A 20,095-nucleotide genomic window follows, 5' to 3' on the forward strand; every position below is an offset into this window, starting at 1 on the left:
TCCAAAACCCTTACATAACCTAGCCTCCAAGCCTCTATGGTTGTTCTCATTTCCTCCCACTCCAGCACCTCTTACTTGATGCTCCTTCTTGTATCTCTTCTCCTGCACTCTGTTTAATGTCTTTATTCCTGCTGTTCGTTGTACTTAGAAGTCTCCTCTTCCTGTCCACCAAGCACAGTCATATTTTTTCTCTCTCTCTCTCCCTCCCCTCCCACAGTCCTTCAAAATCTAATAGAAATCCTTCCTTCTATCTCCATTCATTGGAAGAACTGTTGTCCTGTGTCTGATCTACCTTAGACCATAAGCCTTTCAGGGGAAGAAATGCGCCTAGCTCTGAAAGTGGTGTGTAGACTTAAAATGCTATATATAAATATGATCTTCTAACTACTATATTAAAAAATTAGGATGATCTTGGGTGTAGATTCAGTCTTGTTTCTTTGTTCATGAAGGAAATACACATAATCATAATGATAAAGTAACCCCTTCAGATTTCCCCAACAAATGCAGTGCAGAAGTAATTGAAAATAGTTGTGGTGATAGGTGCAAAATAAGATGGTGGTTTTTTACCATAAACCTAACTAAATAATCCCCTGGCCCTTTTTGAAAGGTTGTTTTCAAACAAATGTGCTCAAAGTTTGAGAGTAATAGCAAGCTTCATGTGGGAATGAGTTCCACATCCTGAGGGCCTGTACAGCAAAGATTTGGTAGACTTCAGGTGAAATGATGCAATCTTTGCAGGATGTTTAAATTGGAACAGCTGTAGTTGAGTTAGATTCCAAGGCCAGAAGGCACCTTTGTATAACAAAGGCCACAATTTCCCCAAAATAGTTTGTAGAGCATCTTTTAGAAAAACATCCAATCTTGATATAAAAAGTTCCAGTGATGGAGAATCTACCACGACTGTTAGTAAATTGTTCTAGTGGTTAATTAAAATATTAAAAATATGCATTATTTCCAGTCTGAATTTGTCTAGCTTCACCTTCCTGCCATTGGATTATGTTATACCTTTCTCTGCTAGATTGAAGAGCCCATTATCAAATATTTGTTTCCCCATGTAATGAAGGATTCAAGGAGCTCAATCTATTTATCACAGTAAGGCGTGTCTTTTAACCCTTTAGTTATTCTTGTCTCTTCTCTGAACTCTCTCCAATGTATCAACATCTTTTGAAGTATGAGAACTAGAATGGGCCACAGTATTCCTGCAGCAGTTGTGCTGGTGCTTGTAGCAAGGTGTAAGCTGGGCCCCTCTGGTTTCTGCCCCTGCTTCCCTTGCAAATCAGTCAGGGACTTCTCAGGTTGATGCAAACACCAGTGCTCTTTATTACAGCTGTTTCCCACCACCACCTTACTATCTACGTATAGGTTTTCACAGCCAAATTTTGCCAACAGCAGACTAGAGGGCCCCACCTCTCTCTGTGCCTGGCCTTTCTCTTCCCTACTTTTCCCTCCTCTGGTTTCCTTCCTGCCAGCCTTTATAGCCCCTGGCTAATTAGGCTGGCAGCTGTTTCTTGTTGCCAGGCAAGCACAGGGCTCTTCAACCAGCCCCAATCCATTCCCCTTGATTTGGGGGTGGAGTGGCAGGGGGCTGATTAAGTCCTCCTTACTCAGCACCTGTCACAGTGCTGAATACAGAGGTAAAGTAACCTTTCTACTGCTGTTTAAGATTCTCTTGTTTATGCATTCAAGGATTGCATTAGCCCTTTTGGCCACTGCATCGCACTGGGCGCTCATGTTCAAATGATTCCACCACCTTCCCCATCTTTGTTTGTTTTTTCTTTTTCGGAGTCACTGCTTCCTTGGAAAAAGTCTTATGAGTATGGCCTGCATTCTTTGTTTCTAATTGTATTAAAACACACACTTGCTTGTGTCCAGTTTACCAAGTGACTCAGATTGATCTGTATCTGTGATCTGTCCTTTTCATTATTTACCACTTCCCCAATTTTTGTGTCCTCTGCAAACTTTATCAGTGATTTTGTTTTCTTCCAGGTCATTGACAATGTTAAAAATAGTGTACAGCCAAGAACCGATCCCTGCAGGGCCCATCTGAAAACAAACCCACTCAATGACCATTCTCCATTTACAACTACATGTTGGGACTTACCAGTTAGCCAGTTTTTAATCCATTTAATGTGGATCATGTTAATTTTATATTACTCTGACTTGGTACTGCATGACATTTGATTATAAAGCTAAACACCTTACAGAAGTCTCAAGTATATTACGTCAATACTATTGCCTTTCTCGGCCAATCTTGTAATCTCATTTTAAAAAGCTCTCAAGTTATTTGAGAGGATTTATTTTCTGTAAACCCATGTTGATTTGTTCTTTTTTAATTGAATCCTTGTCTTGTCTGGGATTAACGTCAGGCTGCCAGGCCTATAATTACCTAGGTCATCCTGTTTATCTTTTTAAAATATTGTCAAAATATTAGCTTTCTTCCAGACTTCTGAAACGTCTCCAGTGTTCCAAGACTTAATGAAAATTAACATGAATGATCCAGTGAGCTCCTCAGACCGCTCTTCAAAAAATCCTGGCTGCAAGATCTTGGATCTCCTGAGTTTTAGAAATGTCTAATTTAGTGGCTGTTGGTTAACGTCCTCCTGAGATACTAGTGGAATAGGAAAAAGTGTTATATGATATCATTACACTTGTTTTTCCAAGTACAGAACAAATATTTATTGAACACTTCCGCCTTTTCTGCATTATTTCTATTGATAATTCTAACATTTCCATCTGGTAATGGACCAATACCATTGTTAGGATTTTTTGTTCCTAATATCTTCTTGTCCTCAATTCTGCTGGCTATATATTTCTATTTGTGCTCCTTTGATTCCATTAAAAAGAAGAACAGGAGTACTTGTGGCACCTTAGAGACTAACAAATTTATTAGAGCATAAGCTTTCGTGGACTACAGCCCACTTCTTCGGATGCACTCTGAAACCTTTGATTCCATTGTCAATTTTCCACAATTCCTAGCATCTGATTTATATTCATTACCATCAACTTCTTCTTTCTTCCATTTGTTAACATATTAATTTTTATTTTTATATTTTCCTTCACTTTGTCTCTAAACGAGGTACTTTTTTTAAACCAATATGGCCTTCTTTCTCCATTGGAAGATAGTGGCTTTTGAGAGATCTAATAGTGTTCTTAAACTATTCTTAGTTGTCATTCACATTTTTTCTGATTTTAAATTTTCTCCCTGCTAATTTGGCTCATAATTGTTTTCACCTTTGAAATTGCCCCTTTCAAAGAACTGTGTGTATATATATTACTGGTCTGGACTTTTTTCTGTTTGCATATTATAAACTCTATCAAGTCATGATTACTTGTACCTACGGTATCATTAATTTTTAGTTCTGGGATTATTTCCTCTTTATTTGTCAATACAATTCCCGCATGTTGATTGCAGATTGAGTCCTAACTTTTTGGGTTAGGAAATTGTCATCTATAATATCTAGGAAATCTAAGGATATTTTAGTATTGGCAACCTGAGACCTCCAGCATATGTCACTTTAATTGAAATTCCCCAGGATCACACAGCTTTTTTTCTTTTTTCTTTTCTACATGTTATAGATAGGTGCATAAAGAACTAATCATCTTGTTCCATAGTGTGATTTGGTGCTCTGTAGCAGACTCCAATACTGCATATTGTGCTTTATTGGTTAAGATGTTCATCCATAAGCATTCGAGATCATTTTCTTCAGAGTTATCGGTGACTTGGAAACAGGTAATGCCATTTTTGAAAGCGTTACTCCCCTTTTGCCACCTGATCGTTCATCAGTAGATTATAACCATTGATGCAAGGTTCCAGTCATGCCAATCATCAGACCAGGTTTCAGTAATACCAACTCTAGGCCACATTTATGCTGCTAAATGAGCAATCCAATTCCTGTGGCCTGTTACCCACGTGCCTAGCACTGCTGTATATGCAATTATTTTCACATCCTTTGGTTCCTTGATTAATTGTGTTCTCAGAATTCCAATTTTGTTAGTTGAGAGCTCATATCTTCCTTCTTTTTACCCTCCTCTTAGTTAGGATGGTGTTAATCTAACAACTCTAGCTAGCTTGTCCCCAAGGAGATTGGGCCACCTTTTGTGGAGAGAGGTGGCTGTATAGTTTGGAAAGCCTCCTTCTGAGTAGAAGGGGAACCAATGTTCCACAAAACCAAAACCCTCCATCCTACACCACTTACCTAGCCACTGGCTCACCTCCAGAATCTTCTATCTTCCTTCACTGCTGGGATTGTGTGTGTATTGTGAATAAAAGCTATATACATATAACTGCATTTTGGCCTGTTTTTACCTGAGGCTGGGTATCCTTGCTGAGCCGCAAGGGGGTTAGTGACTCCAGTATAACATGATCTGCTCTGCATATGCACCACCAGACGAGTTTTGATCTCTGTGGTGCACTGGAGAAGGGCACACTGTCTGTCTGAACAATTATGCACAATGATGGACAGCCCAGACCTCTTGGACAAAGGAGGCGACAATACTTAAAATGTTGGCAAAAATAAATACTGGTACTTGACTCAATACAAGTTGTCAAGTTAGGATAGTGGCATTATCATGAGCTAAACTGCATTTCTGGACTGTGGTGAGGATTCCTGGTCCCTTTAGCTGCTGCAAGAAAAAAGTCATCCTGCTCATTTGGTGTGTCTGTCTCCTTTGGGCTGTTGCTATCCTACAGAACTGCTGATCTACACAGGTTCTCTGCATTCATTTCCCTGTGTGACCGAGAGGCTAGTATTAAACGATAATAAGTATTGATGATGCCTATAACTGTAATGGATGCTGTTCTCCACTGACTTGCCAAGTTCCCCCCACCCCCAGATGGGTGTAATAAAAAATAAAACACATTTGTAATAGATGAAAGAAGAAAAAATCCTGAAAAATAAAACCTTATTTTAGGTCCATTCCCATCATACACACATCTCCACACAACAGGCCCAGCAGGCTTATTTCCAATAAGGAATAGAAAATAAAATAAATTTAAATAAAAATATATCTGTAAAATACTAAGTGGCTACGGAATTTTTCTTACTGTCCAAAAATTTTGTGCAGCATTAACTCATTGAAATATTCAAGATCCCATTTCAATTTTAAATAGTTCTTGTTGAAATGGGGAATAGTATTTAGAAATCTGTCTAGATTCTTACATGGTGCCAGTCACCATGGTACCTGATGAAATAATCTTTTAATAAGGAAATGTTGAACCACAACATAAACATACATAACAGATTCAAACTGGTGTGTGCCCTTCTCTGGAAGATACAAGAAGCTGAAAAGAAAAGAAGTTTAGAAATTCTCAGTCAGTCTTGAACATTTTAGGACTTAAACATTAATGAAGATTTTGTTGAGGATTTTTTTTTTAACTTGATGTTAAATCAGCTGAAGTAACTGACAGTTACAGGTGCAATATACTCTTGTGCAAAATAAACAACAGCATTACCATTTTTAAAACCTAAATAAGCTTGAACTCTAAAGTAAAGATTTTTGTTTGGGCATCTTTTATTAAGAGTGAAACTTATTCCTGCAAACATTTTTGCCACTCCTTATTCATATACAGTACAGCAGGCATTTTGAGATTGATGCAAATAGTCTTTGTATTCTTATCTGTCTCCATAGCTTTAAATTTTAGTATGTATGGAATGCTGATATGCTTCCTGGGATAGGTTCCAACTAAGATATTGCATGGTTTTTTGGTATGGGTCGGATATCTCTTTCAAGAATTGATACTGAATATAGTGTACTATGCGGGGTTTTTTGTTGTTGTTGTTGTTGTTTAGCCCTTTTAACTCTAAAAGGGATACTATCAACTGGAATTTGTGGAAATGACTTAACTTTGAAAAAAATACAGTTTCTGACCATGTATTTCAAATAATAGGTCTTAAACAACAACAACAAAAACAATTTTTTTTTTTTAGTTTTTTAATTTCAAGAGCTTTCTGGTCCCTGGCCAAAGTTTTATAAGAGCCTTTTAAGCAAGAAACAAACTATGGTCCCCATACTGCATTTGGCATTACTAGTATGTACCCCTGTGCCCATACAAAGTCCCAATAAAGTAAAAACTGAAAATATATGTATATAATATATATATAATCAGTGAATGTTAACACTGTTGTGGAATAAGGTGAGTTTTCAGAAGGCATTTAAGGCTCCAAGTCAGCAAAGCACTTAATGTGTTTGAGTCCTTATGAAGTCCGTTTGACTCAAGCATAGACTTAAAGTAAGCCTGTGCTTAAGTGCTTTGCTATTGAGGCCTGCATGAGTAGGGAGTAATGGCTTGGTGGACCAAAATGGGAAGAAGGGCCTTCCAAGCATAGGGGGATGGCAGGATAAAGTCAAATGCTTGTTGGAGAAAGGGACAAATGGAATATCAAGTCTGGCATCATTAGCAGAACCACACTGAGCAAATGGCCTTTGTCTAGGGAACAGACTGGAAGTTGGGCAAAGGAGCCTCCTTGCTGTAGGAGGTGGTCTTATGAGGGAGGTATAGTCATAGTATTTGTGGCACAAACCTATATTAGGCTTGGCAGAATTTGATTTGTATTTCTTTATCATTTTGACTGATATCGATGTTTGTTTTAAAGCACTTTTTCAATTTTAATTGATTTTGAATTTTCACAGTTGTCAGCTACTTGGCGGGGGGAGTTCAGACAGCAAGGGTCAGACAATCATTTAATGACAGACATTCAGATTAAAAAAAGTTAAAGCTTTATGACTGTTAAAATGCAAATTGTCAACATCAAATGTCAAAATATACAAAGTAAATATCCTTAAATCAAACTAAGTTCTCAAGCATCATTTTTTCTTTCTTTGTCTACTGTAAACTTATTGGTGGAAATTTTTTTTTGTTGGTTTGGGTGCATATGGTGAAATTGGCATTTACTGATAAAAATCTAATTCTTCCAAGTATACCTATGCTTGTAGATGTGTTTATGTAAGAAAAATGGTATTTTTTCTGTAAATTAAGTTTTCCCCAATAACTTCTCATTTTGTTTCCAATGAGACTTCATTGTTTAGGAGAGATTTTAGGTTAATGTATCTCCACATATTTTGAATGGCGTACGAATAACTTTCATACATAATAACTACACTGGGGTATGAATAACTTTCTCAGTTTGGCTTCTGAACTATCTTTTTTAGAGTGGGAGAGGAATGTCCTATGCTTACTCTGCTCAGCAGCATAGTATTTAGTAATTAAACAGCTAGCTGAACCTTACTTTCCACTCATGGTATGCATTGTGGCTCGTAAAATGAGGTCATGTTGGTCCTTTCCTGTGATCTTTGGGTTATGTATGGTTGAATTATTAGCAGTAGTGTGGCCTACATTACTTACTTTAGCAAAAATGAAGATCTAAAACAGTGTCCTGAATCTTTTTTAATTTTTAACTCTTGTCACAAGGTATATCCATAATAGCAAAAAGTTGCCAATATTGGTGGTACGCATCTATCATACATCCATAATTGCATTGAAATTCATGGACAGGTTATCTCCTCTTCTCCCAAAAATACTTCAGGAATCTATACGCTATTGCAGCTTTAAAAAATATTCTGTAGTGCAATTATATCTCCAAACTCAAACATGGGGAGTGTAAATATGAGATATGGGACTTCAGATGTCATGTAATGTTGGGCTAGTCCCCATCCCCTTTTGCCTAATGCAAGGGGAGTTATCTGGCCAGATGGAGAGCCATATCAAGTATGCTAAAGAGATGTTCTGGGACGATTCTTGAGACTTTTGCAAGGCACCCATTCAGTCAAGGTCAAAGATCAGCTGTGGTGGTGGCCTACAACTTGGTGCTCAAAGCTCATTCAGAGGCAAAGGGCCTAAAAGTTTGTAAGTGAAATTTTGCAGTGCTTTGAATGGTTAATAAATTCCTCCACTTTCACCCCAACTTGTCTTCCAGCCTCCATCCAAAATATGACTATATCAATTTCTTTGCAGAAGACCTCCATGTTTCTTGTCTGTTCACATGGGATTTATATTTACAAAGGCTGAGTGCAGCGGGTCTGTAAGAACAATTGCTTTGATCTCTGCCAAACTTGTACATTTAAAAATAAGATTTGCCATATTTATAGTGTCTATATCTAGGTTGTGGATTTTTTGTTTTGGTTCAGGCTAGGATCCTGATCAAGAAAATGAGAGCAAAGGTAGTTGCAAACTACTGTAACTATATAGAACCCACTTGCAAATAAAGTAAGGGAGCAGATGGAAGAAAACTGCTGTGAACAAGGGCATTGATTTGGATCCCAGGCTAGGATTTGGAAAATGTGGCTTCTGAGCCAAATCCTTAACCTCTGTCTTGGCTCCCCATCTGAATAATGGGGTGGGGGAAAGTAATGCTAACCTACCTTTTTATAATGCATTTTGGAAGTGATTAGTATGGAAAGTGCTATATCCGTGATTATAAACCGAATAGGGATGGAAGATGAGACCAAATTCTTCTAAAGGGCAGAATGTAATCCAGTTAACTTGTGGGATCCTATGAACCTGTTCAGTTCACTGATATCTAATCAGTGTACTATGACTACTTTTGCCTCCTGTGTTCACTTTATTAAAAAAAAGTTAGCTGTACTATGTTAACTTGGTCACTAATGTGGAGTGCATGTGGGTGGCTCTTTGTATGTGTCTTGCAGGGTCCTACAGCCTGGGAGCCAGCCTGACCCCAGAAGTCTACACAACAATGAAACAGCCCCACAGCTCGTGTCGGCTGCAAGCCGTGTGTGTCTAGTTGCTGTGTAGACCTACCCTGTCAGGAATTTTAGAGTTAAGCAGTTTAGACTGCCCAGCCCCTCTCAACTGCTTGGGTTCTCATCTCTTGCCATTTGTGGTGTCATGTCACTAGTTCTCCAGTCCTAGTGCTAGTCTGCCAGTAAAATAAGGTAGGCAAGACAGACCTTTCTAATGTCTAAAACAAAATAATGAAAACCACATGCAAACACAATATTTTTGTTTAGCAGGTCACTGTAAAAGGTGCTTGTAGCAGTAAAAAGTTTTCATGTAAAAGTAAATTGGTCTTATCTGCTGTGAAGAAATACAAAATGAAGAAACTGATCTGTTCCTTGACTTGCCTTGATCAAGCTGACTTCACTTTTCATGAGCTAAAATATTAGTGTGCTTAGTATTAGTTTCTTAAAACATGAGTTGTTCAGTTATGTGGTGAATTTTCCTGTCACGCTTCAGGTTGTTTTTAAACTGCGAGCAGGAACGTGACTTATAAAAGCTAAGGTTGATTACTGATTTGGGGAAGGAAACCCTATCTTTCTTTGTATGAGCTTGTGCACTTCCAGTTTGGCTGTGTTACTTATGAAGTAACTTAACTTTAAATGATTTGAATTGCAAACTCGTATGAAATAAAACCTATCTACCTCTAACCACACTGTTTTTAAACTTTCTTCAGTAAAGATTTCTATCTTCTAGAACTTGTATCCTGCTGTGTTCCTTAGCTACAGCAGTGTCCTTTATAGAAGAAAATAACTACTGATAATGTTCTAGTGCAGATGCTAGACTATTTTTGAGAAGTAGGCTTTTGTACTTTCTAAGTAATAGTTCAGATAGTTTTCAAAGCAGCTGTTTGACCTTGTTGGAAATCTGTATTTCCCATTGGGCGTTGGGCTATTATCTAACAGTACTAGCTCAGTTCCATAAGCTTGGATTTTGTAGTTTTTAGGTTTTCTTCATTTTTTTCTACCCTGGCAAATCTGAACAAGTTGAATGCGTATATGTGGTGTGAAAGGTGGAAATGTACTATAGAATACAGCTTTAATGAACATTTAATGGTATTAAAGAGTAATTCTATTAATATAACATCAAATGAATGACTTATCCATAATGTGTATAGCTCTTGTTACTTGAGAATAGTGTTGCGGTTGCTGAAAACAGGTATGTTTTAATTTTCATAGGCAAGTTTTTTCTGAAGATTTCTAGCATATGAAGTGCTAAAGTTCTAGCTGAGAATACTTTGTGGCAATTTTAATAGCAGCATCACTTAATAAAAATTTGCTGATAAAGGTTTTAAGCGCTGTACAAGATGTACAAAAACAGTCCCTCTCATTTTAGTGTTATGTGCCCCAGTATTTGTAGAAGTGTTTGGTAGCTTAGAACTTTGCATGCCTTGCCTCGCCTCGCCTCTCTGGATGCCTAAAGTTAATCAAACACCACAACTACCACAGGAGTGCTATTATGTTTAACGATGCAAGGGATCCAAGCTCAAGTGTTGAGCTTGATGCTGAGCTCTGGGGCTCGGAGTGTGTTGTGGAAAATCCTTAGGGAGGATTATTAAATAACTACAGTTTATTAAAATAACTACAGGTCATTTCCTCAGGGGGAATAGCTGTATGTAAATCCCATATAAACATTCTCATACGTTCATAGTATGGAAATGGCACTTCAATATACAATTTAGTCTGAAATGAAAAGCTGGTAACTTGAGAGATCAAGAGAATCTTTTTTAGAAGTCTCCAAATCAGTGGTGGCCAGAAGGGACCACCAGATCATCTTGTCTGATCTCCTGAACATCATGGGCCACCAGCACCCAAACAGTAAACCCAGCAACCGAAATGAAACCAAAGTATTACAGGAAATGAGACTTGTGTGCCACAGGAAGAGAATAGGAGGAACTGAAGTGCACCAGTGGCAGGGAAATGAAGAAGTGATATATAGCCAGATAATCCTGGAAAGTTACCTGCATCCACATGTTGTAGGAAGATGACCTCCTCTTCTCCTCCTCTCCCCCCTCTACCCTCCCCCACCTCCCCCCCAGCCAATCTGACATGGGGAAAATTCCTTCCCAACCCCACAAATGGCAATCTGGTAAACCCTAAGCATCTGAGCAAGAACAGCCAGCCGTGCACTGAGTGTGTATGTGCTCGGTACCATATGGCCCTCCCCTTCGAATGTTCCATCTCGAGCCATGGCCACCCCTGATGCTTCAGGGGAAAGAGATTTAAAAAATAATACTAGTGGGAGGGGGAAAATCCCTTTTGGGTGCCGGTTGGAAATCCTGAAACATGAATTTTTGGGAACATGAGAGAAACTGGGAGTGAGCCCCAGGACTGCTGAGCTCATCCCTCTACCATCACAGGCAATCTTACCATATAATCGCACTCATAAATTTTTGTCCAGCTCTTAAAACTAATTAAGTTGTTTGCCCCCACAACTTCTGTTTGGAGGCTGTTCCAGAACCTCACCCCTCTGATGGTTAAAAGCCTTCTCATTTCTCCCCCTGAATTTGTTTATGGTTAGTTTATTCCATTTGTTATTAGGCCAACATGGTCCTTTAGCTTAAATAGCTCTTCCTTCTCCCTGGTATTTATCCCCTAGTGTATTTACAGAGAACAATCATATCCTCTCTCAGCCTTCTTTTTGTTAGTTTTCCAAGTCTCCTGTCATAATATAGGCCCTCCATTCCCTTGATCATCCTAGTAGCTCTTCTCTGCACCTTTTCCAGTGTAAATTCATGTTTCTTGAATGTAGTTGACCAGGACTCTACACAGTATTGCTAATGAGATCTTACAATGGCATTTTAACACTTCTCTATCTCTACTGGAAATGCCTCCCCTAATACATCTTAGAATTGCATTAGCCTTTTTCACAGCCACATCACATTGGTGGCTCATAATCCTCCTGTGATCTACCCACACACCTACGTATCTCTCCTCTGTTGCTTTCAACTGATGAGCCAAGAGCACAAGCCAAAGAGACCCCAGAGCTGAAAAGAACAAATGGCCTTTTACGCAAGCTTCTGTACTTGTGAATAACTTGTAACTTTGCTACAAAGGTATACTTTTTGTTCAGTTTCATTGCTAACCTTGTCTAGAGGTGTGCTAGAAATCTTTGAACTGTACTGATGAATTTCCATTTTTTTTTGTAAGTCATTCTCCTTCCCCCCTCAAGAATCTCCTTGCTCTCACAGTGGCTGTAATTCAGCTGTGAATGCCATGAGGCTTTTCTGTTGGAACCATTCTGGACTTTAGAGGATGTAAGTTTATTCCTCCTCGTTTGAAAGTATTCATATTACCTAAGAGGTCTTGTCCACGCATTTTCCTCTAACTTGTTTTTATTAAACAGCCTGATACTATTTACCTACTTCATTGAAGACAGATGTAATGAGAACTGCTAAGCATTTTGTCTGTCCTTCCTCTTTAGTAGAGGACCAAAACTTAGCTTTATGTGAAATTCATGCTAGACAACTGAAAATTCTTGGGCATTTTATAAGTATAATGTAGTGCTTGCTGTTTGTGTTGTCTAAAAATAGAGTAATTTATGGGTTACCATGCAAATTGACTTAAACTGAGAGAATGTCATTCTTTCCTTTCCCCCAGGCCGCCTCCACCCTTAAAGTTCATGTTAAAAGGGCCCTTATATTTTCAGTGTAGACACTTCAGATCTCATTGCTGGTCCAAGGTCCTTAATTTATTATTTATACACTGTCCAAAATGTGCTTGTTTTTACTCCCATAATCGAGAGTTAAGATTTTAAAATTTCAGAATATCACCTCAGCTGTTTCATGGTGTGTCATCTGTTTTGAAAGTGATAATACCATTTCTGTATCAAGCCATTTGGAGATGCAAGAGAAGGGTATGTGTTCTTCTGTCCCAGACAGAGTCTGTCTGTCCTCCACCATCCCAATGTTTTTTTTTGTTTGTGGCTGGTTTCTGGCTCCGCCATGTACAACAGTGAGTCATCTAGTCTGCCTCAGTTTGTTCTTTTGAACCCAGTGCTGAAAACATTAGACTTGAACAAAATATGGAGTTTTAGGATTGGGGTAGTGGGGAGGGAACTGCTGATGCCTTTTTTTTAAAAAGTGTAAGAATATTTTGTCTTCCGTAGCTCTTTCTGCAACCTAATATTCCAGAAATTGGGAATAGATAATATTTTTGGTGGTTTTGCACCGCTGAAAGTAAGGTTTTATAATGGAAAATAATGACAAGTTCTCTAGACTGGTACAGCTCCAATGAAGACTAGCAGAATAAAGAAAAATTCAGAACACAAACCCTGTACAAAGCAGGCATTACATTTTTGTAAACAAGATGTGTGACACTCTGGTGAGGTACAGTCTGGACTATGGTTCCTTTCACAATGCTCCACTAGAGACCAGCAGCCCCTTCAGGCTTCACTCTCTCACAGCCGCTAGCATGTGAAGGCACACCCAAAGTTACATGCTGGCTCGGTCTCCTTTGAACTACCGGTATACACAGGGAGAAGACTGCAAATCCCCCCCAGCCTTGCAGCCCAGAAATCTACCATCTTGCACTGCTCAAGACCCTCTCTTGAACAGTGCAAGCTCATTAATTAGTTTGCCACTTCATCAAAGGAGAGTGGACATGCCACCCGCCTTTATAATCTAAGCAGGTTCCCCAAACACTTTTTTAGACCAACTCACCGGTAAAGATAAAACATTAAAATAAAATAAATTTTAAGTGATTTATATGAGTGCTAGGCATAGAGGTCAGAGTTGGTTACATAAGAAATAAAAGGTAAAATCGCAGTCTAAATCCTAAACTTTATCCGACTAAGCAAGCTTTGAATCGAGCAGTTTTTTCTCATTCCACTAGATGTTGTAAGCAGTTCACAATTCTTAATGCACAGGCTGAATTCCCTGCTCAGCCTGGGACCAATCTCCCAAGTTCCAAGTCTTTTCTTCTAAACGTTCTTGTTGCCTTCAGAGTGGTTGGGGATGGAGAGAGGTGGACTCATGATTCCACTGTCCCTTATTTTATACTCTGTTCCAGTGCCAGGAAAAATACTGACTCAAACATGGAGTCAAGCATCAAATGTCCTGATATCTTGCTGAATCACAGAGTTAAGCAATCCCCATTGTGTAGGGCTTGAGCAACTCTTACTGAATTGCAAATCTCTTGTTTACGATTCCTCTGCTGGTCAGTGGCTGGTGATAGTCACTTAACACCTGTCTGGGTGTGGGTCACCCCTTTTGTTGCCAGTTTAGGGCTAGCTGCAGGCGTCTCCCAGACTCTCAACATATTTCAGTAACAACCATATAGCATTCTCATAACTCCATATACAATAATGATATACATATTTTGACAAAACAGTGAGTTTCAATAAATCATGACTTTTCATAAAATACCTTACAAGGCACTCTTTGTACAAAATATCATAACCATATACAAGTGGTGCATGTGCGGGTTACGGGGTGCTATTTTCAGGTACAATATGTCACAGGATGAAATTCAGTAAGGTCAAATGCGGAGTACTCCACATAGAAAGGAACAATCAATTGAACACATACAAAATAAGAAATTACTGCCTAGGAAGGAATACTATGGAAAGGGATCTGGAGGTCATAGTGGATCACAAGCTAAATATGAGTCAACAGTATAACACTGTTGCAAAAGAGCAAACATCATTCTGGGATGTATTAGCAGGAATGTTGTAAACAAACACGAGAGTAATTCTTCTGCTCTACTCTGCACTGATTAGGCCTTAACTGGAGTATTGTGTCCAGTTCTGGGCGCCACATTTCAGGAAGGATGTGGACAAATTGAAGAAAGTCCAGAGGAGATCAACAAAAATTATTAAAGGTCTGGAAAACATGACCTTTGAGGAAAGATTGAAAAAATTTGGGTTTGTTTAGTTTGGAGAAGAGAAGACTGAGAGGGAACATAAGTTTTCATTACTACTCTCACTACCCACTAAGCTTTATTAATGGCATGGTATGGTTTTTTCGGGCTGGTTTAGGAAAATTGTTAGATGAAATTATAAATCAGAATTAACTACAGAAAGTCTAAAATGACAAATTGTCCCACTTTACAGGCAATGTGAATTTCTTTCACAGGATATCCTGTTTAGTCTCTCAATTCTTATTAATGGGATATGTTCTCAGTCAGCAAGGATTCAAGATGAACTAATCTGCAGATCTGATATTTACCTCCATTTGGGAGACCAGTTATGTATAGCGCACTAGCAAACATATTGCGCACTATAGCTGAATATTGCTCTAAACCTGTAACGATGAGCCAGCGAATTTCACTTGAGATGTTAGGGTATGTGTCAGCTGAAGTAGAGTTGGGATCACCATAGTCTTATTATGGGTCCTCACTCATTTAATTTAACTTGTCTGATTATTTGAATTTAATCCTATTTTAAACCATTTTCAAAACTTTAGCAATAATACTGGTGAGTTCAGCATGTCTCGAAAATTCACAGAACTTACTTTTTCATTTAGGAGAAAAAAATCTTTAGCCCCATAATTGGTTTACATTCAGCACAATCACTAAATGCTGTCTTCCTGAGTCCATACACAGCTTCAGTGTCTCTGCTGCTCATACAATGGCTTTGCCAAGCAGAAATAATAAAAACTGATAAGATTCTAGTCCATTTCACTGTTACTGCTCAGAACTACCAGTGTGGCTAGATGGCAACTTGTCATGTTAGGGCGTTGACCCTCAACTATAGTGTTGCGCTTGTCAGTAAACATTTCACACCCTGATTTATTGAAAGTTTGTCAGTGATTCCCGTTTGTCAGGGTTTTTTTAAATTATTTTGCCGTGAGGTCAAACAAAATCCAATTTGGAAGAGCTGCATAATTTTAATATATTTAAATTCTGTGTAGATTCACTGCTGGAATTTTTAGCACTTCTTCCAGCAGCTCCACCTCCCCAGGCTCAAGGACAGAGTAAAAAAAATTCCAAATGGTGGGATTAGCTCGTAGGGCTCTTCTCCCCCTTCCCCCCCCCCCAAAAGAAATAAAAAATTAGAGTTTCCCCAAGTCCCACCTGAGTAAAATCTGTGGTGCACTGGAGCTTGGGTAAGCTGAGCCTTCTATGTAGAACAAATAATTTCTTCCTTCTCCCTCAAAAGGCCGGTCTCCATAGTCATAGCTTTCATGGTACTGATGTAGAAGTGAATTGTATTCTGTATTCAGTTTAGTAGTGTAATAGTCCTTCTTGTGAAGGTTGATACAGATGTTCATCCCTCTGTAATCCTGCTGAATTTCATACCTTACTGGTCTTGCTCTCAATAACGTGTTTCAATATGAAATATGTAATCTAGTCTTGGTCAGACTTACGTTGGTAGAACTACATAGCTCAGGGGTGTGGAAAATGCACACCCGAACAACCAGTTGTAGTGATCTAACGTCTGGTGTAGACAGCGCTACAGTGGAGTACCTATGGTAATGGGAGAACCTCTGTATGTGTAGACAAGCCCTTACAATTGCATTCCGAAGCCTACTCAATTGAGCAGATCAAAGTTAGCTATGAATTGGCCTTGTGGTCTGTAACCTAGTTATTTTCAAAAGACAGATTTTTTTTTCTTACCTTTTTGTACATCCTGTTGCCTGGGAGCTAGTCTGTTGATGGTATGCATAGAGAGCACTTGGAGAGTTTTGTGCCTTCATGTTCATGGCTGAATTTGGACCGACTTTTTTTTCCTGTCCTAACTCTGTGTTAAGTGAAAAGCATTGGAAGACTTCTTTAAAAGAAAAATTGGGCTCTTGAATGTTCAAAGAATTCATTAATAGGTTTTGTTTTTTGTTTTTGACCAAAGAATGTAGGCACTTCACTTCTTTTCTAGTGTTAGTCTCAAATCATTTAAATATTTAAACTAAGAGGTAGACTACCTCCTGTGAATCAACACATTTGTGTAATGTTGACTGTTGGGCTTAGACTGGCCGAAACTTGTGTACTACTTAGCTAAGAACGTATTTTACGCCTTAAAAAGTGGTAAACCTGTGCAGAAATGCATGCGTTGTTAAATCAATACATTTATTCTAAAAATAGTTATTCAATTCCTTTTTCCTTCCAGTCGTTCTTTAATTCCATACCATGTGTGCACACGTGCAAAATGCCAGTACAAAAATTCAGCATGTGCATTTACTGCTGAAAGTTTCCCTACTCGGAGGGAGAGAATGGATCTGGATTTAAAACATAAAGTAATTCCCACTCAGTGGTTGTATTGTCAACTGAGATTGGAATGGTTGTTGCATTAAATCATTTTAAATGACATGCCTCTCCCTCTTCCATTAGATGTTCTGCTTCTTAGATGGTAATGCTCTGAATCTTATTTTTTCTGTTTTTGTTTTTATTTTTAAATATACGTTAATCCTTGCTGCATTGCATTGTCTTGCAGACATTTGTTTGACTGCAGTGAAAGTTTAAGGGCTCATTTCTGTGTAGTGTCCAAGTAGGGTGACCAGGTGTCCGGATTTTATAGGGACAGTCCCGATATTTGGGGATTTTTTTTATATGGGCTCCTATTATCCCCCCCACCCCCGTCCCGATTTTTCACACTTGCTGTGTGGTCACCCTATGTCCAGGCGACACTTAGAGAAGCTGGGGAGTGATGGTGAAGGCAGTTGTTTGTGGGTCCCTGATACTGAGCTGGTTAGCCCCGTTGGAAGTTAGACTTACACCAGTGGAGGATCAGGCAGAGCAGAGTTGTGTGCTACCTTGGTCCCTTCTTGCCCTGAACTGGCCCTATGTTGTAGTGTTGTTTCAGGAGCTTGCTCTGCTAGCTTTACTTTACAGGAGAAGTTCCCCTATACAGTACACAGAGAATCTTCCACTGGCCAGTTAAGGCCAGAAACCAGCCACTTTGACACAAGAGTGTTGTAAAATGGCTTTAGCATAAGTGAGAATTCTAAGCATATTACTCACTCACTTTTTTGGGTTTCTTTGCATTTTTTGGAGTGGCTTTAAATCTTACATTCTTTGCTCCACTGTGACAGGGAGAACTTTCTTCATTAATTAGTACCAGTATGGTGGATTCAATTTAAATCGTCCAGAATGCGAAGTGCTGGTTGTGGATTATGCCTGTTTCCAGGAAGATTAGGTTCACCTCTCTCCTCATTACAGGTTCCGTAGAATTTTTTAATCAAATTGGGATAGTGGTATCCTTGATACACTTTAGTCAGGGCTTGCAAAATATATCCATTGCCTGGAGGGGTATGTCTGCTAGTCAAAGTAACATGAAAGACCCAATGGAGGAGGAATCTGACCAGCAAGGTGTGGAGACCCATTGATGGATAGCAAGAGGGTACAATGGAGTGGGGGGAGGAAGAGGGGGAGAGGAGGGCTGACTCCATTTTTCTTACCAGCCTGTGAGTAGTATTTCCCTGCCAGACTGGAAGCTCCCACACTTTCAAGCAGCTAGAGGGACAGGAGTACTATATCCCTTCTACACCATCCAGAGACTGCTAGCTGCTGCATGAAAGGTTGAAGATTGGGGAATGGAGAAGTCTCTGCTATTTTGCCCTCCCCAGGCTTTGTCTTAAATTGTTTTGTGGTCCTCTCATGAATAACTCCAGTGCCTGCCTTTGCTTCTGTTCATAATTTCTCCAAGCAACAGTAGTGTGAAACTGACATGATTAAGACATCTCTGGGTTTTAAATGGCTTCCATTTACAGCATAATCATTTATTTAACTGCAGTCTCATGACCTTTCTTGTTATCCTGAATCTTATTCTTCTACAATGGTGGGGCGAGGAGTGTGGGAGTTAATTACAGATCCATGAAATAGCACCAGCCACTTTAGGTTTTGTTAAAGGTCCTTGGTAGTAATGAAAGCAGCTGTCAGGTTACTAAATTCTGCTTTCTTGTCTGATTGACGTGTCTGTACTCCAACTAGACTAATGGTGAATGAAAAGTTCCACTTTTCCTGTAATGATGGAACATCACAGTAATTTGTCTGAGAGCAGAAGAAAGTGTGACCTAATCAGGAAAAAAGCTTCAAACTTGTATTCTGTCTGTCAAGCAAACGGAGTGACCAATTTGGGGTGCTTTTAATTTGGCCTGTGTTTATTATAATGAAAGTCCTTTTTCACTTTGGTTTATCTTACAGGAAATATTGTCTTAATGTTCCTGAACACGGACTCTTGGGTTTCAGCTACTACCCTACACAATGGGGTCCCCCCCCCTGCATTTGCAGTAGATACATTGCAGAAGGATTTGTGTACTTTGTAATGCAGGAAAATTATACATCCCACTGAGATTCTCTATTCTTTCAGGTTTCAGAGTAGCAGCCGTGTTAGTCTGTATCTGCAAAAAGAAGAACAGGAGTACTTGTGGCACCTTAGAGACTAACAAATTTATTAGAGCATAAGCTTTCATGGACTACAGCCCACTTCTTCGGATGCATATAGAATGGAACATTCAGAACTGTGTTTAAATCCAATTTTGAAATAAGAATCTGCGGTGTGTAAATAAATAGCTGTATTACCCATAAATAACAGCAGAAATAAGTTTATCCTCTAAATCCACATTTGAGACTTGTAAGGCAAACTGGGACCGACTCCAAACTACTTAACCGAGGGCCATGTTGGTAGCTTACCAGGAACTTGAAGGCTGCACCTAAATGGGGGCAGTTTGCTGTAGCTGCCCTAATCTTAAATTTGGAGAAATGTGGACCATGAATGCCACAGATCCTAATGTTCTGTCATTCTGTATTAAAGGTGAAGGTAGCCATGGATTACAATATATAACTGAGTCTCATTAGGCCACCCATTCCCTAATGCAGTGGCTCTTTGGATGTACTACTTAAGACGGAAATACCAAATGGTTGATGGAGGAACTCCAATCCCAATCCAAGAGTTTCAATATGAATGGACCATAATGAGTTGCATTAATCCTTGCAAATGCCAATTTGCTGGCTTCCCCCAGAAGCAATCTGTTTCCCCACTACTGCGTGCTCCTCAGCTGTAGGAGAAGCACTGAACTTCCCTACCAAGCCGCATGGAGGAGTGGAGAGAAATCTGTTGCAGCCCCTTTTGGTAGAGGGAGGAGGTAGTGAATTCTGAGCCATTCAGAGGAATGTGCCTTCCCTGCTCCAAAAATACAGTACCATTTGGAGCACTGATCTCTCTTCTCTTTCCCCACCCACATTGTAACCTGGGGGGAAGTTGTTGTTGTCCGACCATCCCATCCCTTTGGTCTCTCCCAAGCTGGCTTGTTAAGAAGTGAGAGAAAGGATGGCCCTTATTTCCTTAGAGTCTAGAACTAGCTGGTGAGACAAGGTGCCTGACTGCTTTTGCTCAGTCCCCGCAGCCTACTCCCCATGCCTGGCAGCCTTGAACCCCCTCTTAATTCCCACAGTTCCATAACAGGGGAGATGTTACCCTTTGTACAAACAT

At 39.4% G+C, this 20,095-nt stretch overlaps 1 protein-coding gene and 1 long non-coding RNA gene across 20 annotated transcripts in view; one reads left to right on the forward strand and one right to left on the reverse strand.

Moving 5' to 3' along the window:
* FAM53A (family with sequence similarity 53 member A) overlaps window positions 1-20,095 on the forward strand; it is a 98,028-nt gene that overhangs the window by 45,988 nt on the left and 31,945 nt on the right. The window lies entirely within an intron of this gene.
* On the reverse strand, window positions 620-4,900 carry LOC135983802 (uncharacterized). Its single transcript, XR_010601619.1, has 2 exons — window positions 2,942-4,900; window positions 620-2,824 (listed from the first exon to the last, which is right to left on the reverse strand). It is a non-coding gene; the product is annotated as an uncharacterized LOC135983802 (long non-coding RNA).

This window comes from Chrysemys picta, chromosome 5, assembly GCF_011386835.1.
Source record: "Chrysemys picta bellii isolate R12L10 chromosome 5, ASM1138683v2, whole genome shotgun sequence".
Taxonomy (NCBI): Eukaryota; Metazoa; Chordata; order Testudines; family Emydidae; genus Chrysemys; species Chrysemys picta.